Genomic DNA, 19465 nt, shown 5'->3' with positions numbered 1-19465 from the left:
CTTAATCCCACCTTTATTGCCATCCATTTACGCAATGGCGTTTGATGTAATCAAAGTACCCTTCCGGTGTAAGTGATTTACATGATCTCATGGTCGAAGGACTAAGGCAACTATGTATCGAAAGCTTATAGCAAATTGAACTTAATGACTTGATCTTATGCTACGCTCATTTGGGTGTGTGTCCATTATATCATTCAATTAATGACATAACCTTGTTATTAATAACATCCAATGTTCATGATCACGAAACCATGATCATCTATTAATCAACAAGCTAGTTATACAAGAGCCTTACTAGGGACTCCTTGTTGTTTACATAACACACATGTATCAATGTTTCAGTTAATACAATTATAGCATGGTACATAAACATTTATCATAAACACAAAGATATTATAATAACCAATTTATTATTGCCTCTTGGGCATATCTCCAACATTTATCACTCTTTGCGATTGTTTCCTCAGCATCCATCCTCATTGGGGCCTTTGGAAACGCATCTTCTACCTCCGGCGCAACAATTCGAGGAACGTCATCTACAATGTAGGCGGCGTTTGTATCTGCGTCCGTCCCGATGTCGATTATTTCGATGTGAAGTTCCCCGACTCCGTCCAAGGTTGGCGCAAGAAGTGGCTGTACATCCAGGACGAGTCCTCTCTCACCCAAGAGTATGGTCTTGTGCCCTTTGATCCTACCGAAGAAATCCAGAGGCGCGGGTCTTGGGACACAGAGGCCACAGCCGAAGAAAAAGCGTCCACTGACGCCCTGATGACCCACATCCATGAGCTTCAAAATATAGATGGAGAAGAACTCTCGGGTGTACAAATAATTTCCTATTTCCTTCAGATTCGAGTGCAGCATCTGCAGGCTCGCAAAAATCCTCTTTGGATGTACTCAGGTGCTAAGGATGTCGACCGTTTTTCCAAGGACCTTTTTGTGAAGCACTTGGAGATGCTCGTCCGCCGCTTTACCTCCTTGAACAAAAACCACGAAGTCCCATCGTCCTGTCGCGTGGAGCCATATAGTGGTAGCAACGCTCTTCCCGAAGTAAGTGTTTTCTTTCGGGCTGTGTTCCCTATTTTTTGACTACTGTTGATTTCCCTTGTGTGCTCATTTTCTTGTCTTCTCTTTGTTTTGTACCTTGCAGGACCACCAAACTCTCTCTTCTCTTCCCCCACTACCTGAAGGTGGAGAGGTGGATGGTCGAGTCATTGTCACCGACGATTCGCAAGAATCCTCTCTTCCTGAGCGCGAAGCCGTGGAATCTCAAAGATATGCGGGTTCCTCCAAAAAAGATACAGAATCAGAACAACATTCTGAATCTACCCACTCCATCTCTCCTCATCTTGCCACTTCTCTGGATGGGTGCAAGAGGAAAAGAGACAATGACGAAGATTCAGGCGTGTCCAAGCTTGCCGAACCAGCTGCCGAAGAATCTTCCCTGGAGGAACAAGGTTCCTTCAATCCCTTCGCCGATGATGGCGTTGTTAGCTCGTAAGTTTCTCTTTTTTGTCTTTGTATATCTCTTTTTTCCTTCCGTACTCTCATATTTTTACTTTGCTGCTATATTGACAGAGCTGACGAAGGAGCAGAAGAGGAGGAATCCGCAGTTCATGGGCCAGCTCCTACGAGCACCTCCAACACGCTGGTTCTCTCCAAAGAACATCGTGCTGCTGCGGAAACCTCGCCTCACCCGCAACATAACTCAGAAGATCCAACTCCCGTGCCTAGCCCCCGAGCGCCGAAGGCGAAGAAATCTAGAACCAGGGCTGGTAGCACACAAGAGCTTGCCACTAGGAGTACATCGGCTCCTCTCGTTGAAGATGTAAGTTCCCTTTTTCCTGCTTGTCATCTCTTCTGCTTTCAAATTTTTCTCCTCTGACGTTGTTTTTCTATCTTGTCGATTTTTGGGCAGCCCTTAATGAAAGAGCTGATCAACCTGGGCTCCCAATTTATAGGGTTCCGTAACAAGGCCGCCACTTTAAGAGGTAAAGCTGCGCTGCTCTTAATATGTTTCATATCCCAATCTTGATTCTTCGTCTTCTAACGTTTTCCTTTCAGATGCACTCCGCTGTGCCGAAGAATGTGCTGACGCATTGGAGGCCAAGCTTAAAGCCAGCGAGACAACTCGCAAAAAGGCTGAGAAAGATGTTGTTACTGTCGAAAGTCTTCCCAGCGGCTCAAGAACGCTGATGACGCTTTAAGCGACAAGGAGGCCCAGCAAGTCAAGCGCGAAAATACCATAGTTGATGGGGATATGCCTTAGGGGGTGTATCACCAGTCTCACTCGCCATGTATTAAAGGGCCCAAGGAGGCTTCCAGTCGGCTTAGCGACTGGGTACCCGAGCCCTTGATCGACTGGCCCAAAACCCCCAGGCCTCGGAGCGACTGTGCTAAAACCCTTGGCTGGGCCGACTGGACGGGAGGCCCAGGCGACTGGAAGAGGAGATTACTTGCAAGAGGAGCGACGAATCCTGGATTAGTAGCAACTGATGTGATTCGGACTTATCCTCATGTAACCCTAGATCGGGGGTGCCTATATAAGCCCCCGAGCTAGACCTTAGATGGCACACCATTGGAGATCCAATCTCCCTCTCGTTGCTCTTGGCGTAGCCGCCGACTAAGCCTCCCCATTGTAATTCTCCACTGAGTAATAGATCTAGCAGGACGTAGGCCTTTTACTCTCTGGAGGGGCTGAACCTGGGTAAACCCTTGTGTCTTGTGCACCTCGCTCCGCAGAATGGCTATGTCTCCTTGCTCCCGCATCGATGAAGTGTTACCCCCTGTAGCACCTGTCGTGGTCATATCCACGACAGTGGCACCCACCGTGGGGCATGGGACATCAGGCCTCCCAGCTGTGGCGAGGCCCTACTCGCCTATCCGCCGGCCGGTCGCCTCCGGCAGGACGATCGCCATGGGCAACTTCTTCCACATCCAACCGAGCACCTACCACCCGGCTCCGTCGCCCCTCTCCCACGCTTGGATGGTGCCGGTCGGCACGATCAACCTCTTCGTCGGGCTCGCTGGCATCAGCGACCCTGCCGAAGAACACCCCGGCCAGCAGCGCGACCCCTACACGCTGGGCCAGCTCCTCACGGCCACTCTCCCCCTCTCCGGTGAAGCATACATCGAGGGAGAGTCGGCCCTAGAGGACGATGCCAATTCGGCGGCCGCGGCGTTGGTCGTCGGATCCATCACCGCAGCATCATTCGGGGACTCCATCACCCTAGTCTCCAACCCGAGCGACTTCGAGGACGACTCCATCCTCCCCCTCCTCGGAAGCGACTCGGAGTCCGACTCCGTCGATGTCCCGCGGTACCAATATCCCACTACCGTCCTCATGGCGGCTAGCTACAAAGCTCCCCCTCCACCTGATCCCTTCTCCATGCCCCTCCCCACGACCGCGACCACGACCGAGATCAAGGCACATTGGGCGGTCCTGGAGGAGCAGAGGAAGAAGGAGCTCGCTAAGCGGCATATATGTCTCCAACGTATCTATAATTTCTTATGTTCCATGCTAGTTTTATGGCAATACCTACATGTTTTGTTCACACTTTATGATGTTTTGATGCATTTTCCGGCACTAACCTATTAACAAGATGCCGAAGCGCCAGTTCCTGTTTTCTGCTGTTTTTGGTTTCAGAAATCCTACACAGAAAATATTCTCGGAATTGGACGAAACAAAAGCGCACGGTCTTATTTTTCCACGGAGTTTCCAGAAGACCGAAGAGGATACGAAGTGGGGCCACAAGGAGCCGCCACCATAGGGCGGCGCGGCCAAGGAGGGGCCCGCGCCACCCTATGGGGTGGGCCCCTCGAGCCCCCTCCGACTCTGCCCTTCCGCCTACTTAAACTCTCCGTCGCGAAAACCCTAGTACCGAGAGCCACGATACGAGAAAAGTTACTGAGACGCCGCCGCCGCCAATCCCATCTCGGGGGATTCACGAGATCGCCTCCGGCACCCTGCCGGAGAGGGGAATCATCACCAGAGGGCCCTACATCACCATGCCCGCCTCCGGACTGATGCGTGAGTAGTTCATCCTTGGACTATGGGTCCATAGCAGTAGCTAGATGGTTGTCTTCTCCTCTTGTGCTATCATGTTTAGATCTTGTGAGCTGCCTAACATGATCAAGATCATCCATTTGTAATGCTACATGTTGTGTTTGGTGGGATCCGATGAATATGGAATACTATGTCAAGTTGATTATTGATCTATCATATATGTGTTGTTTATGTTCTTGCATGCTCTCCGTTGCTAGTAGAGGCTCTGGCCAAGTTGATACTTGTAACTCCAAGAGGGAGTATTTATGCTCGATTGTGGGTTCATGCCTCCAATGAATCTGGGACAGTGACAAAAAGTTCTAAGGTTGTGGATGTGATGTTGCCACTAGGGATAAAATATCAATGCTTTGTCTAAGGATATTTGTGTTGATTACATTACGCACCATACTTAATGCAATTGTCTGTTGTTTGCAACTTAATACTGGAAGGGGTGCGGATGCTAACCCGAAGGTGGACTTTTTAGGCATAGATGCATGCTGGATGGCGGTCTATGTTCTTCGTCGTAATGCCCTGATTAAATCTCATAGTGATCATCATGATATGTATATGAATCTTTATTTGTCAATTGCCCACCTGTAATTTGTTCACCCAGCATGCTATTTATCTTATTGGAGAGACACCACTAGTGAACTGTGGACCCTGGTCCATTCTTTTACATCTGAAATACAATCTACTGCAATCTCTGTTCTTTGTTGTTCTTCGCAAACAAACATCATTTTCCACACCATACGTTTAATCCTTTGTTTTCAGCAAGCCGGTGAGATTGACAACCTCACTGTTACGTTGGGGCAAAGTATATTGATTGTGTTGTGCAGGTTCCACGTTGGCGCCGGAATCACTGGTGTTGCGCCGCACTACACTCCTTCACCAACAACCTTCACGTGGCCTTCATCTCCAACTGGTTCAATAAACCTTGGTTTCATACTGAGGGAAACTTGCTGCTATACGCATCACACCTTCCACTTGGGGTTCCCAACGGACGTGTGCTTCACGCGTTATCAGCGGCAGAAATTCTGCCTCGAGCAGGACTCGGTGAGAGCCGTGTCCCACTATCGCCAGCAGCGCAATCGCCTGCGCATGGAGCGCGCTCGCGAACAAGGCTTCCCCAGCGCCCGCCTCAACTTCGACGATCCGGACGGAGAGGTCCGAGTCGCCCAAATCCAGAACCACGACATCCCCGAGTCGAGCCGGGCTGCCGCCAGCCGAGTGGCGCACGGGGCGCAACCACCACCGCCTCCACCACCACCAGAAGGACGGCCGGCTCCCTGCGTGGAAGTCGATGCCAACGGCCTGCCCCTCCACTCGTCGCCGGCCGACAACGTCACGGCCGCTTAGACCGCCCTAGGAAACCTCCCCGACACAGGAGATGGCGCGATCTTCGTCCAGCACGCCAAGACCCTAGTTGCCAAGGCCGTGGAGCAGCAGCACGCTGCCACGGATTCCCAGCGACGACTCTACTCACGCTCGTCGGCTAGTCGCGCCGCGTCCTCGGTGGCAGCAAATCGTGCAGTCGCCAATGTCAACAACTTCCCGCCACCGGCGCCACGCGCCGCCCACTCGACCAACCACCGAGTCGAGCCGCGCCCCCCCAAGACCAATGGGCAGCCAATCGACGCACGCACACACATCGTCAACGACCAGGCGTGGCGCGCACGCAATCGCCTGAACGAGCACTATGTGGATGAGGCCCCACACCAAAGCACGTTCAACCGGTTAGGCCCAACATGCTTTGGCCCCATGATCAGATGCGAGCCCCTACCTACGGGGTTCAAGGTCCTCCGCGACATAGAGAAGTACGATACACACATCGACCGCACGGTCTGGATCGACTCGTACACAATGGCGATGGGCATCCAGGGCTACTCCGAGCTACTCGCCGCCCTCTACCTGCCCCTCATGATGGATGGAGTGAAATGCCATTGGTTCAACACCCTCACTCCAAACAACATAGACTTGTGGGAAGAGGCCCTCGCCGCTTCTATTCAGCACTTCACCAGCTCGTCCACCCGCGCTACCACCATCGAGGACCTGGACCGTTGCATCCAAGGCCCCCGAGAATCGACTCGCCGATGGTGCAACGTTGGCAGGACATGTGGACGACCTCCAGCGGCATCAACATAGACACGACGATCTACTGCTTCCGGCGATGTTTCCGGTACAAGCCACTCGGCGCCAAGCTCCAACGCGTTAGCAGGGACAACATCTCCATCGCCGAGCTGTTCGGCATCGCTCAGCGCTACGCCGATGAAGACCCTACGATCGACTCGGATAACGAGTACGGGAAGCGGCGCAATCGCCGCCCCAGTCAAGATGACACTCGCCGCGGCGACTACCGCTTCAAAACTTGCCCAAGCAATGACAAGTGCCGCGCCGACGGTGGCAACACCGAGTTCGTCGCCAACACCGACTACGGGCAGCGCGACCCGAAATCCTTCCGCCGCGACAACCGCGCGCCAAGGGAATACTGCCCCCAGGCAAGCGGTTCGACGCACATAGCCTGCTGGATGCCCCGTGCATTTACCACAACAGGGAAGGCAAGCCCTCTGATGAGGACATCCCTACTACTACACTACTACCTCTGTCATTGCAAGATGAAGACGACGCTCTTTGTGAAGCTCAAGTCCAATGAAGTTAGGATTGGACCTATGACAAGAGCTCGTGCGAAGCTACTCAAACAACAGGTGAATTTGTTCCTAAGTGATACTTTGATCGATGAGAGCTTTATACTGCCTAAGTCCTATTACTTATGTATGATCAGGTATGAACAGGGAACAAGCATCGCACGAGGAGAAGAGGAGCAACTGGACGTGAAGCTGGACATGGAGCGGGACATGGAGCTGGAAATGAAGACATCCCATGGACGTGCGAGGGAGGAGCGGGAGGCATGCGCGAGAGAAGGAGATGAAGTCCAGGCCGGCGCCAGCCCCAGTCTAACCGGCCACCACGCCAGCGCACCTGGTCCCAGGCCCGTTCCGACCAGGCGCCAGACCGGCTCAGCCCGGCGCCGACCGGAGCGTCAGCCGGTGCACACCGCGCAACCATCCAGGGGCCCTGGACCCTAGCTCGGTCACCATCCGGTGCCAGACCCGGTTGAGACCGGATGGCCCGGTCCCAGACCCGGTCGACCGGCCGCCTAACCGGCCGACTCCAAGTCTGTCTCGACCAGATCCGATCTGGGTCGGTTTTTCTATGTAACTTTTCGACCCCTGGTCGTCCTGAACCCCTATATAAGTGCCCAGGACGCCCCCAAATTAGGTTTAGACCACGTTTAAGATAAACCCTAGTTCATAGTTGATTGCTTTGCAACTCTATTTAATCCCTACACCATATTGCATTGATTTGGTGTTTGCTACTGAAAGTCTTGTGTGATCTGTTGTTCCATTGGGAATTAGACGGTTGCAACTTACCGCTTCGTGGTCGGCGGCTACGTACGCAAGTGTGTGGAGTTGTGAATATCTTGCAGGGTTGAGAGCTGTCGCATTGGCGACTGTGACCAATCGAGAGACTTCGTTGCGTCATACAAGTTATCATCCACTTCATCATCGTGTTATCTCCGCTGCGTTCATCCCGTGATCATCATCACCACCGCACATACTAAGAAGATCGGGCCACCCTTATCATCTTGGTATCAGATTTCAGTGTTTCCTCGGTAAGCCATCCACAATCCACCCCATAGTTGAGTTGTGAGTGTTTTCCTATCAAGAAAAAGCCAAAAACATTAAGGCTAGGGTTTGCCATAGCCTTTAGATTGCACTAATTTCGAGTTTTAGTTGCTTTTCGTAGTTGTTCTTGCGTATCTTTTCTTCCATCTAGTATTGTTAGGGTTTGTGTTTTCGCTATCATCTAGTGTCAATTATTGTTGCTCCGAGTCCACATAGCATACAGTTTGCGTGTTCCCAACCATAGACACAGCCTATCGATATAAGTGACTAGGAATTTTCCCAAAAGAGACTAGTTTTACCACTCGACAGGCTGCTCTTTAGGGTTTTGGTGTTTTGCAATTTCTGTTCGCCGTGTTACAAAGAGTTGAGTCATACAAATCAAAAAAAGAGAGAAAATAGAAAAGAAGCAAAAATAGCTAAATAGCTGTGTATGATAAAAATAAAATCCAAAAAGAAAAAGTGAAGTGCTAGTAAGAGATCAAGTGAAGGCCTAGTTTACTTTTCCGCACCAGTAGTTGAGCAATCTTGTGCCTGTTTCGTTGAGCTTTGCTAGTGTCTCTCCAGTGCATTGCAACCTTAATTTCATCCATATAGTTGCATTGCCACATTTATCGCCTTGTGTGAGTATCATTGGTTGTCTACGGTCAGGCTAGAGCTTCTTATTGGTGCAAATAGGTAGCCTTCCTACAGCCCCACATATATCCTGCTTTGTCGTGTGATTTGTTCTTATACCCTTGATATTCTCTTCGCTACATCCGCGCACTAGCTCTCACTACAAGTGGTAAGCAACACTAATTCACTTTGGAGCGGTAAGATTTCCTTTTCTTATCAGTTTTGAGTGAGTTGTGAGAGTACCACCATATATTTTTAATTTAGTGCACTAACCTACTAACCATGTCTTCTAGTGATGAGAAAATTGTTAACCAGAAAAACAAGGATGCCGGTAATGTGATGACATGGAGGGAGTATGAAGCTCTTCGTAATGAGATGCAACGTGAATTCCGCACTCAGGACGATGAACTTAGGGGGGACTGTTCAGGAGATCTCCCAGAAGGTGGATACTACTAATGAGACCGTCACCAAAATGCAAGATCAAATGACGGATATCCAGCACAGTCTTCAAGTTTTGACTCTAGCTGTTGACAATCTCACCCTACAACAGCAACAAGAAGATGAAGACCCTGAGCTTCAGGATGAAGCACGCGGTGCTGCTCGTGGTGTTGGACGTGGTAACCGTGGTCGTGGCTTTGTTGAACTCGGAGCTCGCCGTGTCCCTCCACAACATCAAGACGATGGGTTGGGTAAGCCAAAGTTCTCAACACCCAAATTTGAAGGAGGTGCTGATGTTGAAGAATACCTCACTTGGGAGCTGAAAATTGAGAAGTTGTGGCAACTACATGACTATAGTGAAGACATGAAGGTTAAGCTTGCTTCCTCAGAATTTGATGGTTATGCATTGTGTTGGTGGGATGGAGTTACACGTGCTCGCCAGGAAGACAACGAGTTGCCCATTCTTACATGGCGCGAGATGAAGTCCATTATGCAAGCTTGTTTCGTTCCCACTAATTATTTGCGATCAATATATGATAAGTTGACCCTCTTGAGGCAAGGTGTGAAGATTGTTGATACTTATTTCATGGAGATGGAGATGCTTATGCAGCGTGGCCGTGTCCGTGAGTCACTTGAGATGACAATGCAGCGTTTTCTACATGGTTTGAAGTTTGAAATCAAAGGCATTGTTCGTCATCACAGTTATTCCGGCGCTACACGCCTAGGGCGCCTCCATCCACAGGTTGGTTGAAGAAGCGCAAATCAATGGTCATGCTACAGGAGCTGGGCGCTACACGCCTAGGGCGCCTCCATCCACGGCGCCGGCGCCATCATCGCGCTCCGCTCAGTTTCCTACTTCGTCTAGCAAGCCGGTCTCCAATGTGTCCAACACAAAAAAGCCCGAACCTGCTGCAAATACGAGTGGTTCTAGCATGTCTACTGCGCGCAACCGCGATATGAATTGCCATACATGTGGTGGCAAGGGTCACTTCAAGAGAGATTGTCCTAACCGCAAGGTCATGATTATTAATGAGGATAATGAGTATGAGACTGGAGATAATGTTGATCCATATGCTCCAGAAGATGATGACTATGATAGTGATGCTGTAGATGCTTATCCGTCTGAAGCTCGCACTATTGTTGTGTCTCAGCATGCTCTTAATGTGTTGCCAAGTGCATCTACTTAGCACTGCAATTTGTTCCAAACAAAGGCTTTAGTTGGTCCTGACAAGGCTTGCAAGGTCACTATTGATGGCGGGAGTTGCCGCAATTTAGCAAGCAAAGGAGTTGTGTACCAAGCTGAAGTTGAAGTATCTACCACACCCGCATCCATACCATATTCAGTGGTTGAGCGACAATGGTGAGATGAAGGTAAACCACATGGTGCGTGTTGATTTTGAGATTGGACCGTATAAGGATTCCATTGATTTTGATGTGGTTCCTATGACGGTGTGTCACCTACTATTGGGTCGGTGATGTCTACGTGTGCTTCTATTCTTGTAGACATTGTTGGGCCTCCAAGAGCAGAGGTTTGTAGAACAGCAGCAAGTTTCCCTTAAGTGAATCACCCAAGGTTTATCGAACTCAGGGAGGTAGAGGTCAAAGATAGTCCTCTCAAGCAACCCTGCAATTAAGATACAAGAAGTCTCTTGTGTCCCCAACACACCTAATACACTTGTCAGATGTATAGGTGCACTAGTTCGGCGAAGAGATAGTAAAACACAGGTGGTATAGATGGTAGAAAACAGTAATTGCGATATGAAGTAAATATTGCAGCAAGCGAACATGTACCAAAACTTGTTGGAAACGGTGTTTCAATGCTTACAAACAAGGCCTAGGGATCATACTTTCACTAGTGGACACTCTCAACAATGCAATCATAATTGAATATAAATATAAGCACTTCACTATGCTATTCTGAATTACTCTCTGGCTGGATAACGAACACTAATTCACCATGTAGGAATGCAAAAGCAAACCTTAAAGATGCATTCCCAAGTACTAATAAACACCCCACGCTGTCACTTTGAGCATTCATAGGAGGTACTAACACACCACAATTTCATAGAGACATCCAACTCAAATCATAACCCAGTGAACAAGTATTCTGTGAAATATAGCCTAAGAGACCCACACGGTGCACACACTGTCACCTTTACACACGTGGGACAAGGAGTCTCCGGAGATCACATAAGTAAAATCCACTTGAATAGCATAACTACTTCTAGATTACAAAGCTCATCATATGGATCTCAATCATGCAAGGCAATTCATGAGATCATTGTATTGGAGTACATGAGAGAGAGAGATTAACCACATAGCTATCGGTAGAGCCCTTAGCCTCGAGGGAGAACTACTCCCTCCTCATCATGGGAGACAACAACGGCGATGAAGATGGCGGTGGTGTCGATGGAGATGCCTTCCGGGGGCAATTCCCCGTCCCGGCGGCGTGCCGGAACAGAGACTTCGTCCCCCGAATCTTGGCTTCGCGATGGCGGCGGCTCTGGAACTTTTCTCGTATCGTGGCTTATCTTTTTAGGGTTTTCGAGGCGGAGACTTTATATAGGCGGAAGGGCAGCCTCGGAGGGGGCCTGGTGTAGCCACACCATAGGGGGGCGCCCCCCCTTGGCCGCGCCGCCTTGTGGGGTGGGGACCCTGGCTCCCCTCTGGCCCCTCTTCGGTGCTCTGGAAGCTTCCGGGAAAAATAAGATACTGGGCGTTGATTTCGTCCAATTCCGAGAATATTTCCTTTGTAGGATTTCTGAAACCAAAAACAGCACAAAATAGGAACTGGCACTTCGGCATCTTGTTAATAGGTTAGTGCCGGAAAATGTATAATAATGATATAAAGTATGTATAAAACATGCAAGTATTGTCATAAAAGTAGCATGGAACATAAGAAATTATAGATTCGTTTGAGACGTATCAAGCATCCCCAAGCTTAGTTCCTACTCGCTCTCGAGTAGGTAAACGATAACAACAAATAATTTCTGAAGTGACATGCTACCAACATAACCTTGATCAACATTATTGTAAAGCATATGAGATGGATGGAGTGATTCAAAGCAAAAGATTGCTAACAAAAGATAATGACTAAACAATTGAATCATATAGCAAAACTTTTCATGAATAGTACTTTCAAGACAAGCATCAACAAGACTTGCATAAGAGCTAACTCATAAAGCAATAAATTCAAAGTAGAATGCATTGAAGCAACACAAAGGATGATTAAGTTTCAGCAGTTACTTTCAACTTGTAACATGTATATCTCATGGATATTTGTCAACATAGAGTAATATAACAAGTGCAATAGGTAATCATGTAAGAATCAATGCACACAGTTAACACAAGTGTTTGCTTCTAAGATAGAAGGAAGTAGGTAAACTGACTCAACATAAAGTAAAAGAATGGCCCTTTGCAGAGGGAAGCATGGATTACTATTTTGTGCTAGAGCTTTTATTTTGAAAACATAGAAACAATTTTGTCAACGGTAGTAATAATTCATATGTGCTATGCATAATACTTCCTACAAGTTGCAAGCCTCATGCATAGAATACCAATAGTGCCCGCACCTTGTCCTAATCAGCTTGGATTACATGGATTATCATTGCATAACATATGTTTAAACCAAGTGTCACAAAGGGGTACCTCTATGCCGCCTGTACAAAGGTCCAAGGAGATCAATTGCATTTGATTTCTCGTTTTTAATAGATCTCAACTTAGGACATCCATACCGGGACAACATAGACAACAGATAATGGACTCCTCTTTTAATGCTTAAGCATTCAACAACAGATAATATTCTCATAAGAGATTGAGGATGTATGTCCAAACTGAAAACTTCCACCATGATACATGGCTTTGGTTAGCGGCCCAATGCTCTTTTCTAACATATGCATACTCAAACCATTTGATCATGACATCACCCTTACTTCAGACAAGACGAACATGCATAGCATCTCACATGATATCCAACAAAGGTAAAAAGTTGATGGCGTCCCCAGAAACATGGTTACCGCTCAACAAGCAACTTATAAGAAATAAGACACATAACTACATATTCATCACTGATGTCTACGGGAGCTTCTATTCTTGTAGACAGTGTTGGACCTCCAAGAGCAGAGGTTTGTAGAACAACAGCAAGTTTCCCTTAAGTGGATCACCCAAGGTTTATCGATCTCAGGGAGGAAGAGGTCAAAGATATCCCTCTCAAGCAACCCTGCAATCACAAAGCAAGAAGTCTCTTGTGTCCCCAACACACCTAATACACTTGTCAGATGTATAGGTGCACTAGTTTGGCGAAGAGATAGTGAAATACAAGTAGTATGGATGTATATGAGTGGTAATAGCAATCTGAATAAAATATGGCAGCGAGTAAACATGCAACAGAACAGTAAATAAGCGGTGTTTGCAGTATTGGAAACAAGGCCTAGGGATCATACTTTCACTAGTGGACACTCTCAACATTGATCGCATAATAAATAACTCTTTCTCTTATATGCTACATACACTCTTTTGTTGGATGATGAACACATTGCGTAGGATTACACGAACCCTCAATGCCGGAGTTAACAAGCTCCACAATTCAATGTTCATATTTAAATAACCTTAGAGCATAATAGATCATTGCAAAATAAACCAAGAACTAACATAGTGCACACACCGTCCACATTACACTATGAAGGAGGAATAGATCACATCAATACTATCATAATGATAATTAACTCCACAATCTACAAGAGATCATGATCATAGCCTACGACAAGAACCACACGGTGCACACACTAATCACCTTTACACCAAGTAGGAGGAATAGACTACTTTAATAACATCACATGAGTAGCACACAACTAGCAGCGATACAAAGCTCATCATATGGATCTCAATCATGTAAAGCAGCTCATGAGATCATTGTATTGGAGTACAGAGAGAGATTAACCACATAGCTACGGTAGAGCCCTCAGCCCCAGGGGTGAATTACTCCCTCCTCATCATGGAGACAGCGATGGCGGTGAAGATGGCGGTCGAGACGGCGGTGGAGATGACTCTGGGGGCAATTCCCCGTCCGGCGAGGTGCCGGAACGGAGACTTCGTCCCCGGATCTTGATTTCGCGATGGCGGCGGCTGCGGAAGGTTTTCTCGGGTCTCGTCTTCTCTGTCGGTGTTTTTAGGTCGGGGACGACTAAATAGGCGAAGAGACGGAGTCGGAGGGGCCACGGGGTGCCCACACCACGGGGGCGCGCCCCCGGCCCGCGCGGGGTGTGGTGTGGGGCCCCCCGGCTCCCCTCTCGTCCTTCTCCGGTGCTCCGGAAGCTTCCGGGAATTATAAGGTCCTCGGTCTTGATTTCGTCCGATTCCGAAAATATTTCTTTACTAGGATTTCTGAAACCAAAAACAGCGAGAAAACAGCAAGCGGCCTTTCGGCATCTCGTCAATAGGTTAGTTCCGGAAAACGCATAATAATGACATATAATGTGTATAAAACATGTAGGTATCATCAATAAAGTAGCATGGAACATAAGAAATTATAGATACGTTTGGGACGTATCAAGCATCCCCAAGCTTAGTTCCTACTCGCCCTCGAGTAGGTAAACGATAACAATGATAATTTCTTAAGTGACATGCCATCATAACCTTGATCATACTATTGTAAAGCGTATGAGATGAATGCAGAGATTCGAAGCAATGATGAAGATAATGAGTAAACAAATGAATCATATAACAAAGACTTTTCATGAATAATACTTTCAAGACAAGCATCAATAAGTCTTGCATAAGAGTTAACTCATAAGCAATAAATTCTTAGTAGAAAGCTTTGAAACAACACAAAGGAAGATATAAGTTTCAGCGGTTGCTTTCAACTTTAACATGTATATCTCGTGGATAATTGTCAACACAAAGTAATATAACAAGTGCAATAGGTAAACATGTAAGAATCAATGCACACAGTTCACACAAGTGTTTGCTTCTAAGATAGAAAGAATAGGTAAACCGACTCAACAATAAAGTAAAAGAATGGTCCTTCAAAGAGGAAAGCATCGATTGCTATATTTGTGCTAGAGCTTTGATTTTGAAAACATATAGAGAGCATAAAAGTAAAGTTTTGAGAGGTGTTTGTTGTTGTCAACGAATGGTAGCGGGTACTCTAACCCCCTTGCCAGACAAACCTTCAAAGAGCGGCTCCCATTTTATTTTATTTTTGGGTGGCACTCCTTCCAACCTTTCTTTCACAAACCATGGCTAACTGAATCCTCGAGTGCCTGCCAACAATCTCATACCATGAAGGAGTGCCTTTTTATTTTAGTTTTATTATGATGACACTCCTCCCCACCTTTGCTTTCTCAAGCCATGGCTAACCGAATCCTTCGGGTGCCGTCCAACAATCACATACCATGGAGGAGTGTCTATTTTTGTTAATTAATTTGGGACTCGGGAATCCCATTGCCAGCTCTTTTTGCAAAATTATTGGATAAGCGGATGAAGCCACTAGTCCATTGGTGAAAGTTGCCCAACAAGATTGAAAGATAAACACCACATGCTTCCTCATGAGCTATTAAACATTGACACAAATCAGAGGTGATAAGTTTTGAATGATTTAAAGGTAGCACTCAAGCAATTTACTTTGGAATGGCGGAGAAATACCATGTAGTAGGTAGGTATGGTGGACACAAATGGCATGAATATTGGCTCAAGTATTTGGATGCATGAGAAGTATTCCCTCTCGATACAAGGTTTAGGCTAGCAAGGTTATTTGAAGCAAACTCAAGGATGAACCGGTGCAGCAAAACTCACATAAAAGACATATTGTAAACATTATAAGACTCTACACCGTCTTCCTTGTTGTTCAAAACTCAATACTAGAAATTATCTAGACCTTAGAGAGACCAAATATGCAAACAAAATTTTAACAAGCTCTATGTAATTATTCATTAATGGGTACAAGGTACATGATGCAAGAGCTTAAACAAGATCTATATGAGCACAACAATTGCCAAGTATCACATTATTCAAGACATTACACCAATTACTACATGTAGCATTTCCCGTTTCCAATCATATAACAATTAACGAAGCAGTTTCAACCTTCGCCATGAAAATTAAAAGCTAAGAACACATGTGTTCATACGAACCAGCGGAGCGTGTCTCTCTCCCAAACAATCATTTATTCAAACAAAAACGAAAACAAAAACATACAGACGCTCCAAGTAAAGTACATAAGATGTGACCGAATAAAAATATAGTTTTAAGAGAAGGAACCTGATACTTTGTCGATGAAGAAGGGGATGCCTTGGGCATCCCCAAGCTTAGATGCTTGAGTCTTCTTGAAATATGCAGGGATGAACCACCGGGGCATCCCCAAGCTTAGACTTTTCATTCTTCTTGATCGTAGTATATCATCCTCCTCTCTTGACCCTTGAAAACTTCCTTCACACCAAACTTCAAGCAAACTCATTAGAGGGTTAGTGCATAATCAAAAATTCACATGTTCAGAGGTGACACAAACATTCTTTTCACTTCTGGACATTGCATAAAGCTACTGGACATTAATGGATCAAAGAAATTCATCCAACATAGCAAAAGAGGCAATGCAAAATAAAAGGCAGAATCTGTCAAAAACAGAACAGTCCGTAAAGACGAATTTTAAGATGGCACCAGACTTGCTCAAATGGAAAAACTCAAAACTAATGAAAGTTGCGTACATATCTGAGGATCACGCTCGTAAATTGGCAGATTTTTTCGAATTTTCTACAGATACTTGTGCCCAGATTCGTGACGAGACAGCAATGCTGTTTCTGCGCAGCGATCCCAAATATAACATCAACTTTAACGTAGAAACTTTACTTGGCACAAAAACATGATAAGGAGAGGTTGCTACAGTAGTAAACAACTTCCAAGACACAAATATAAAACAAAGTACTGTAACAAAATAACACATGGGTTATCTCCCAAGAAGTTCTTTCTTTATAGCCATTAAGATGGGCTCAGCAATTTTGGTGATGCACCCGCAAGAAATAGTATTTGAAGCAAAAGAGAGCTTCAAGAGGCAATTCAAAACACATTTAAGCCTAACATGCTTCCTATGCAGAAGAATCTTATACACAAATGAATTCATGAAGAGCAAAGTGACAAGCATAAGAGGATAAAACACGAGTAACTTCAAGATTCTCAACATGAAGAGGGGAAACTTAATATTATTAAGATGCATATAACCATATTTCCCTCTCTCATAATAACTTTCAGTAGCATTATTGATGAAATCCACAATATACCCATCACTTAAAAAATTCTTATTATGGTTCATATGCATAGAAATATCATTAATTTTGGCATAAGAAGAGTTATTCTCATTAATAGTAATTGGAGCAAGATTATTATCAAGAATTTGAACATGGTAAACAAGTTGCATATTAAAAGAATTGTTTTTGATAATCCAATCATGACTATGACAAGTTTCATAAGGATAGTTATAACCTATATCATAGCATTCTTTATAATAATCATCAAAGATCGGAGGCACAGTGTCATCATAAGAAATAGAATAGTTATCTTTCACAGTCGGTTTATCTATGATCATACCATCATTGTTATTAGAAGGAGATGTATCAAGAACATAATGACCAGTAGCAAAAGGATTTTCAAACACCTCTTCCCCAAGCTTAGAGCTTTCTATATCATTATGGGAGGAAGCATGGATAGCACTGACACTATGGCAATTATTATCATTTTCAGAATTAGTTTCCCAGAGATTTGTAATATCAAAAGTAGTATGCTCATTCAAATCATGATCGCTAATGTATGTAAAGGGCATAGGAAGATCATCGTATTCAGATTCATTATCACAATAATCATTAGGAGCAACATACTTACGGTTACCTAGCGTTATCTCATTCACGCGGGGATACGTCGTTACCTCTTTCTTTTTATTCTCCTTCTTCTTCTTCTTCTTCTTCTTCTTCGTTCCCTTCTTCTTCTTCTTCTCTTCTTCCCTCTCCTCGCTCCCTTCTTTAGGAGGAAGAGGCTTGAAGGGTGGCTTGTCCGCATAACCTGATTTACTTTTAGAAACAATAGAAGAAACTTGGGAGGATACCTCCTTTTCATTAATTAATTGAAAACACACAGCGGTCCTATCATATTTTGGCAAGGTGTCATCTTCTAAAATATTCTGTATGTAAGTATTTGTATGGCAATTATTAATGCAATAAGAAAAACACCCATGCAGGACATCATCAATATCAAGATCGTTAATATTTAACAAGGAAATTTTTCTTGATAACTCTTCACACTTCAAAAATAAGGTAAGTTCATCATGCTGATTAGGAATAATTTCATCATCACAATACAAATTTGCAGCACTCATGGGGTTCGAATTATCATTGGAGGAACATTGTAAATTAAAATGACCAACTTTATGGCAAAGTTCACAAATAAAAGGATAGAGGGCACACACTTTTTCTCCAAGATCATCTAGAGCTCTAGACCACTTTCTAGTTTTTTCATTTCTGTGATGGATACAATATTCACCTTCTATTTGATTAATTCCACAAGGTCTATGTATTCCACAAAAATTAACATGCTTATAGGAAATAGCATTCTTAGGAGTTTGAGCACGCTTATTGCAATCATTAACAACAATTTCATTCTTCATGCAAGCGTCTTTAAAAGGTTCATGATACTTATCAAAATTCTTCCTAGGAAATTCAATGTGAGAAGCAAAAGCTTTATAAAGATTTGCAGCAACTTGAGAGTCAAGACCATAAGTAGCACTCATATTTTGAAATTTACCACTATCCATGAAAGTTTCAATGCATTCATAATCATAATTTATACCTGACTCTTTACCTTTGTCGTTCTCCCAATCTTCAGCGTTCTCCTTAATCCGATCAAGAAGGTCCCTTTTAAACTCTTCTTTATTGCTCGTGAATGATCCAGAACAAGTAGTATCCAGCAAGGTCTTATCTTGAAAAGAAAGTCTTGCATAGAAATTATCAATGATGATATTACCCGGAAGCTCATGATTGGGGCATTTGAGCATTAAAGTCTTCAATCTCTCCCATGCTTGGGCAATACTCTCTCCATCATGAGGCCAAAAATTATATATATGGTTTCGATCTTTGTGAATTTCACTTGGAGGATAGAACTTGGAATAAAATAGAGGCACAATATCCTTCCAATCAAGAGAGCGCCCGTCCTTCAATAGTTTATACCAATGCGCCGCTTCACCAGATAGCGACATAACAAATAATTTCTTTCTAACTTCATCCATTGAAATACCGGCACACTTGAATAACCCGCATAATTCATGCAAAAACAGTAAATGATTCCTAGGATGGACAGTTCCATCCCCTTCATAGCGGTTATCCATAACACGTTCAATAATTTCCATAGGTATTTTATACGGAATACTTTCAGCGAGGTGGATTTAAAATATCAGAAGCATCATTAGAGTTATCGCATATGGGAGATAAAGCATCATCAGAGCAAAATATTTCTTCTAAAGCGGAGGAGCAAAAAAGATTATTTTTATGTAAACTAGCTTCCCCAAGCTTAGACTTCTTCATAGCATTAGCAGTAATTGCATTCATACTAATAACATTGCTATTATCATGTAAATAAGGTTCCATAGGTTTTTTAATTTTTGTATCAAACAATTCTAAATCAGAAAAAAGATTAAAAATATCTCTAATTTTTT

This window comes from Lolium rigidum, chromosome 6 (genome assembly GCF_022539505.1).
Source record: "Lolium rigidum isolate FL_2022 chromosome 6, APGP_CSIRO_Lrig_0.1, whole genome shotgun sequence".
Lineage (NCBI taxonomy): Eukaryota > Viridiplantae > Streptophyta > Magnoliopsida > Poales > Poaceae > Lolium > Lolium rigidum.
This window is presented reverse-complemented; position numbering follows the sequence as displayed.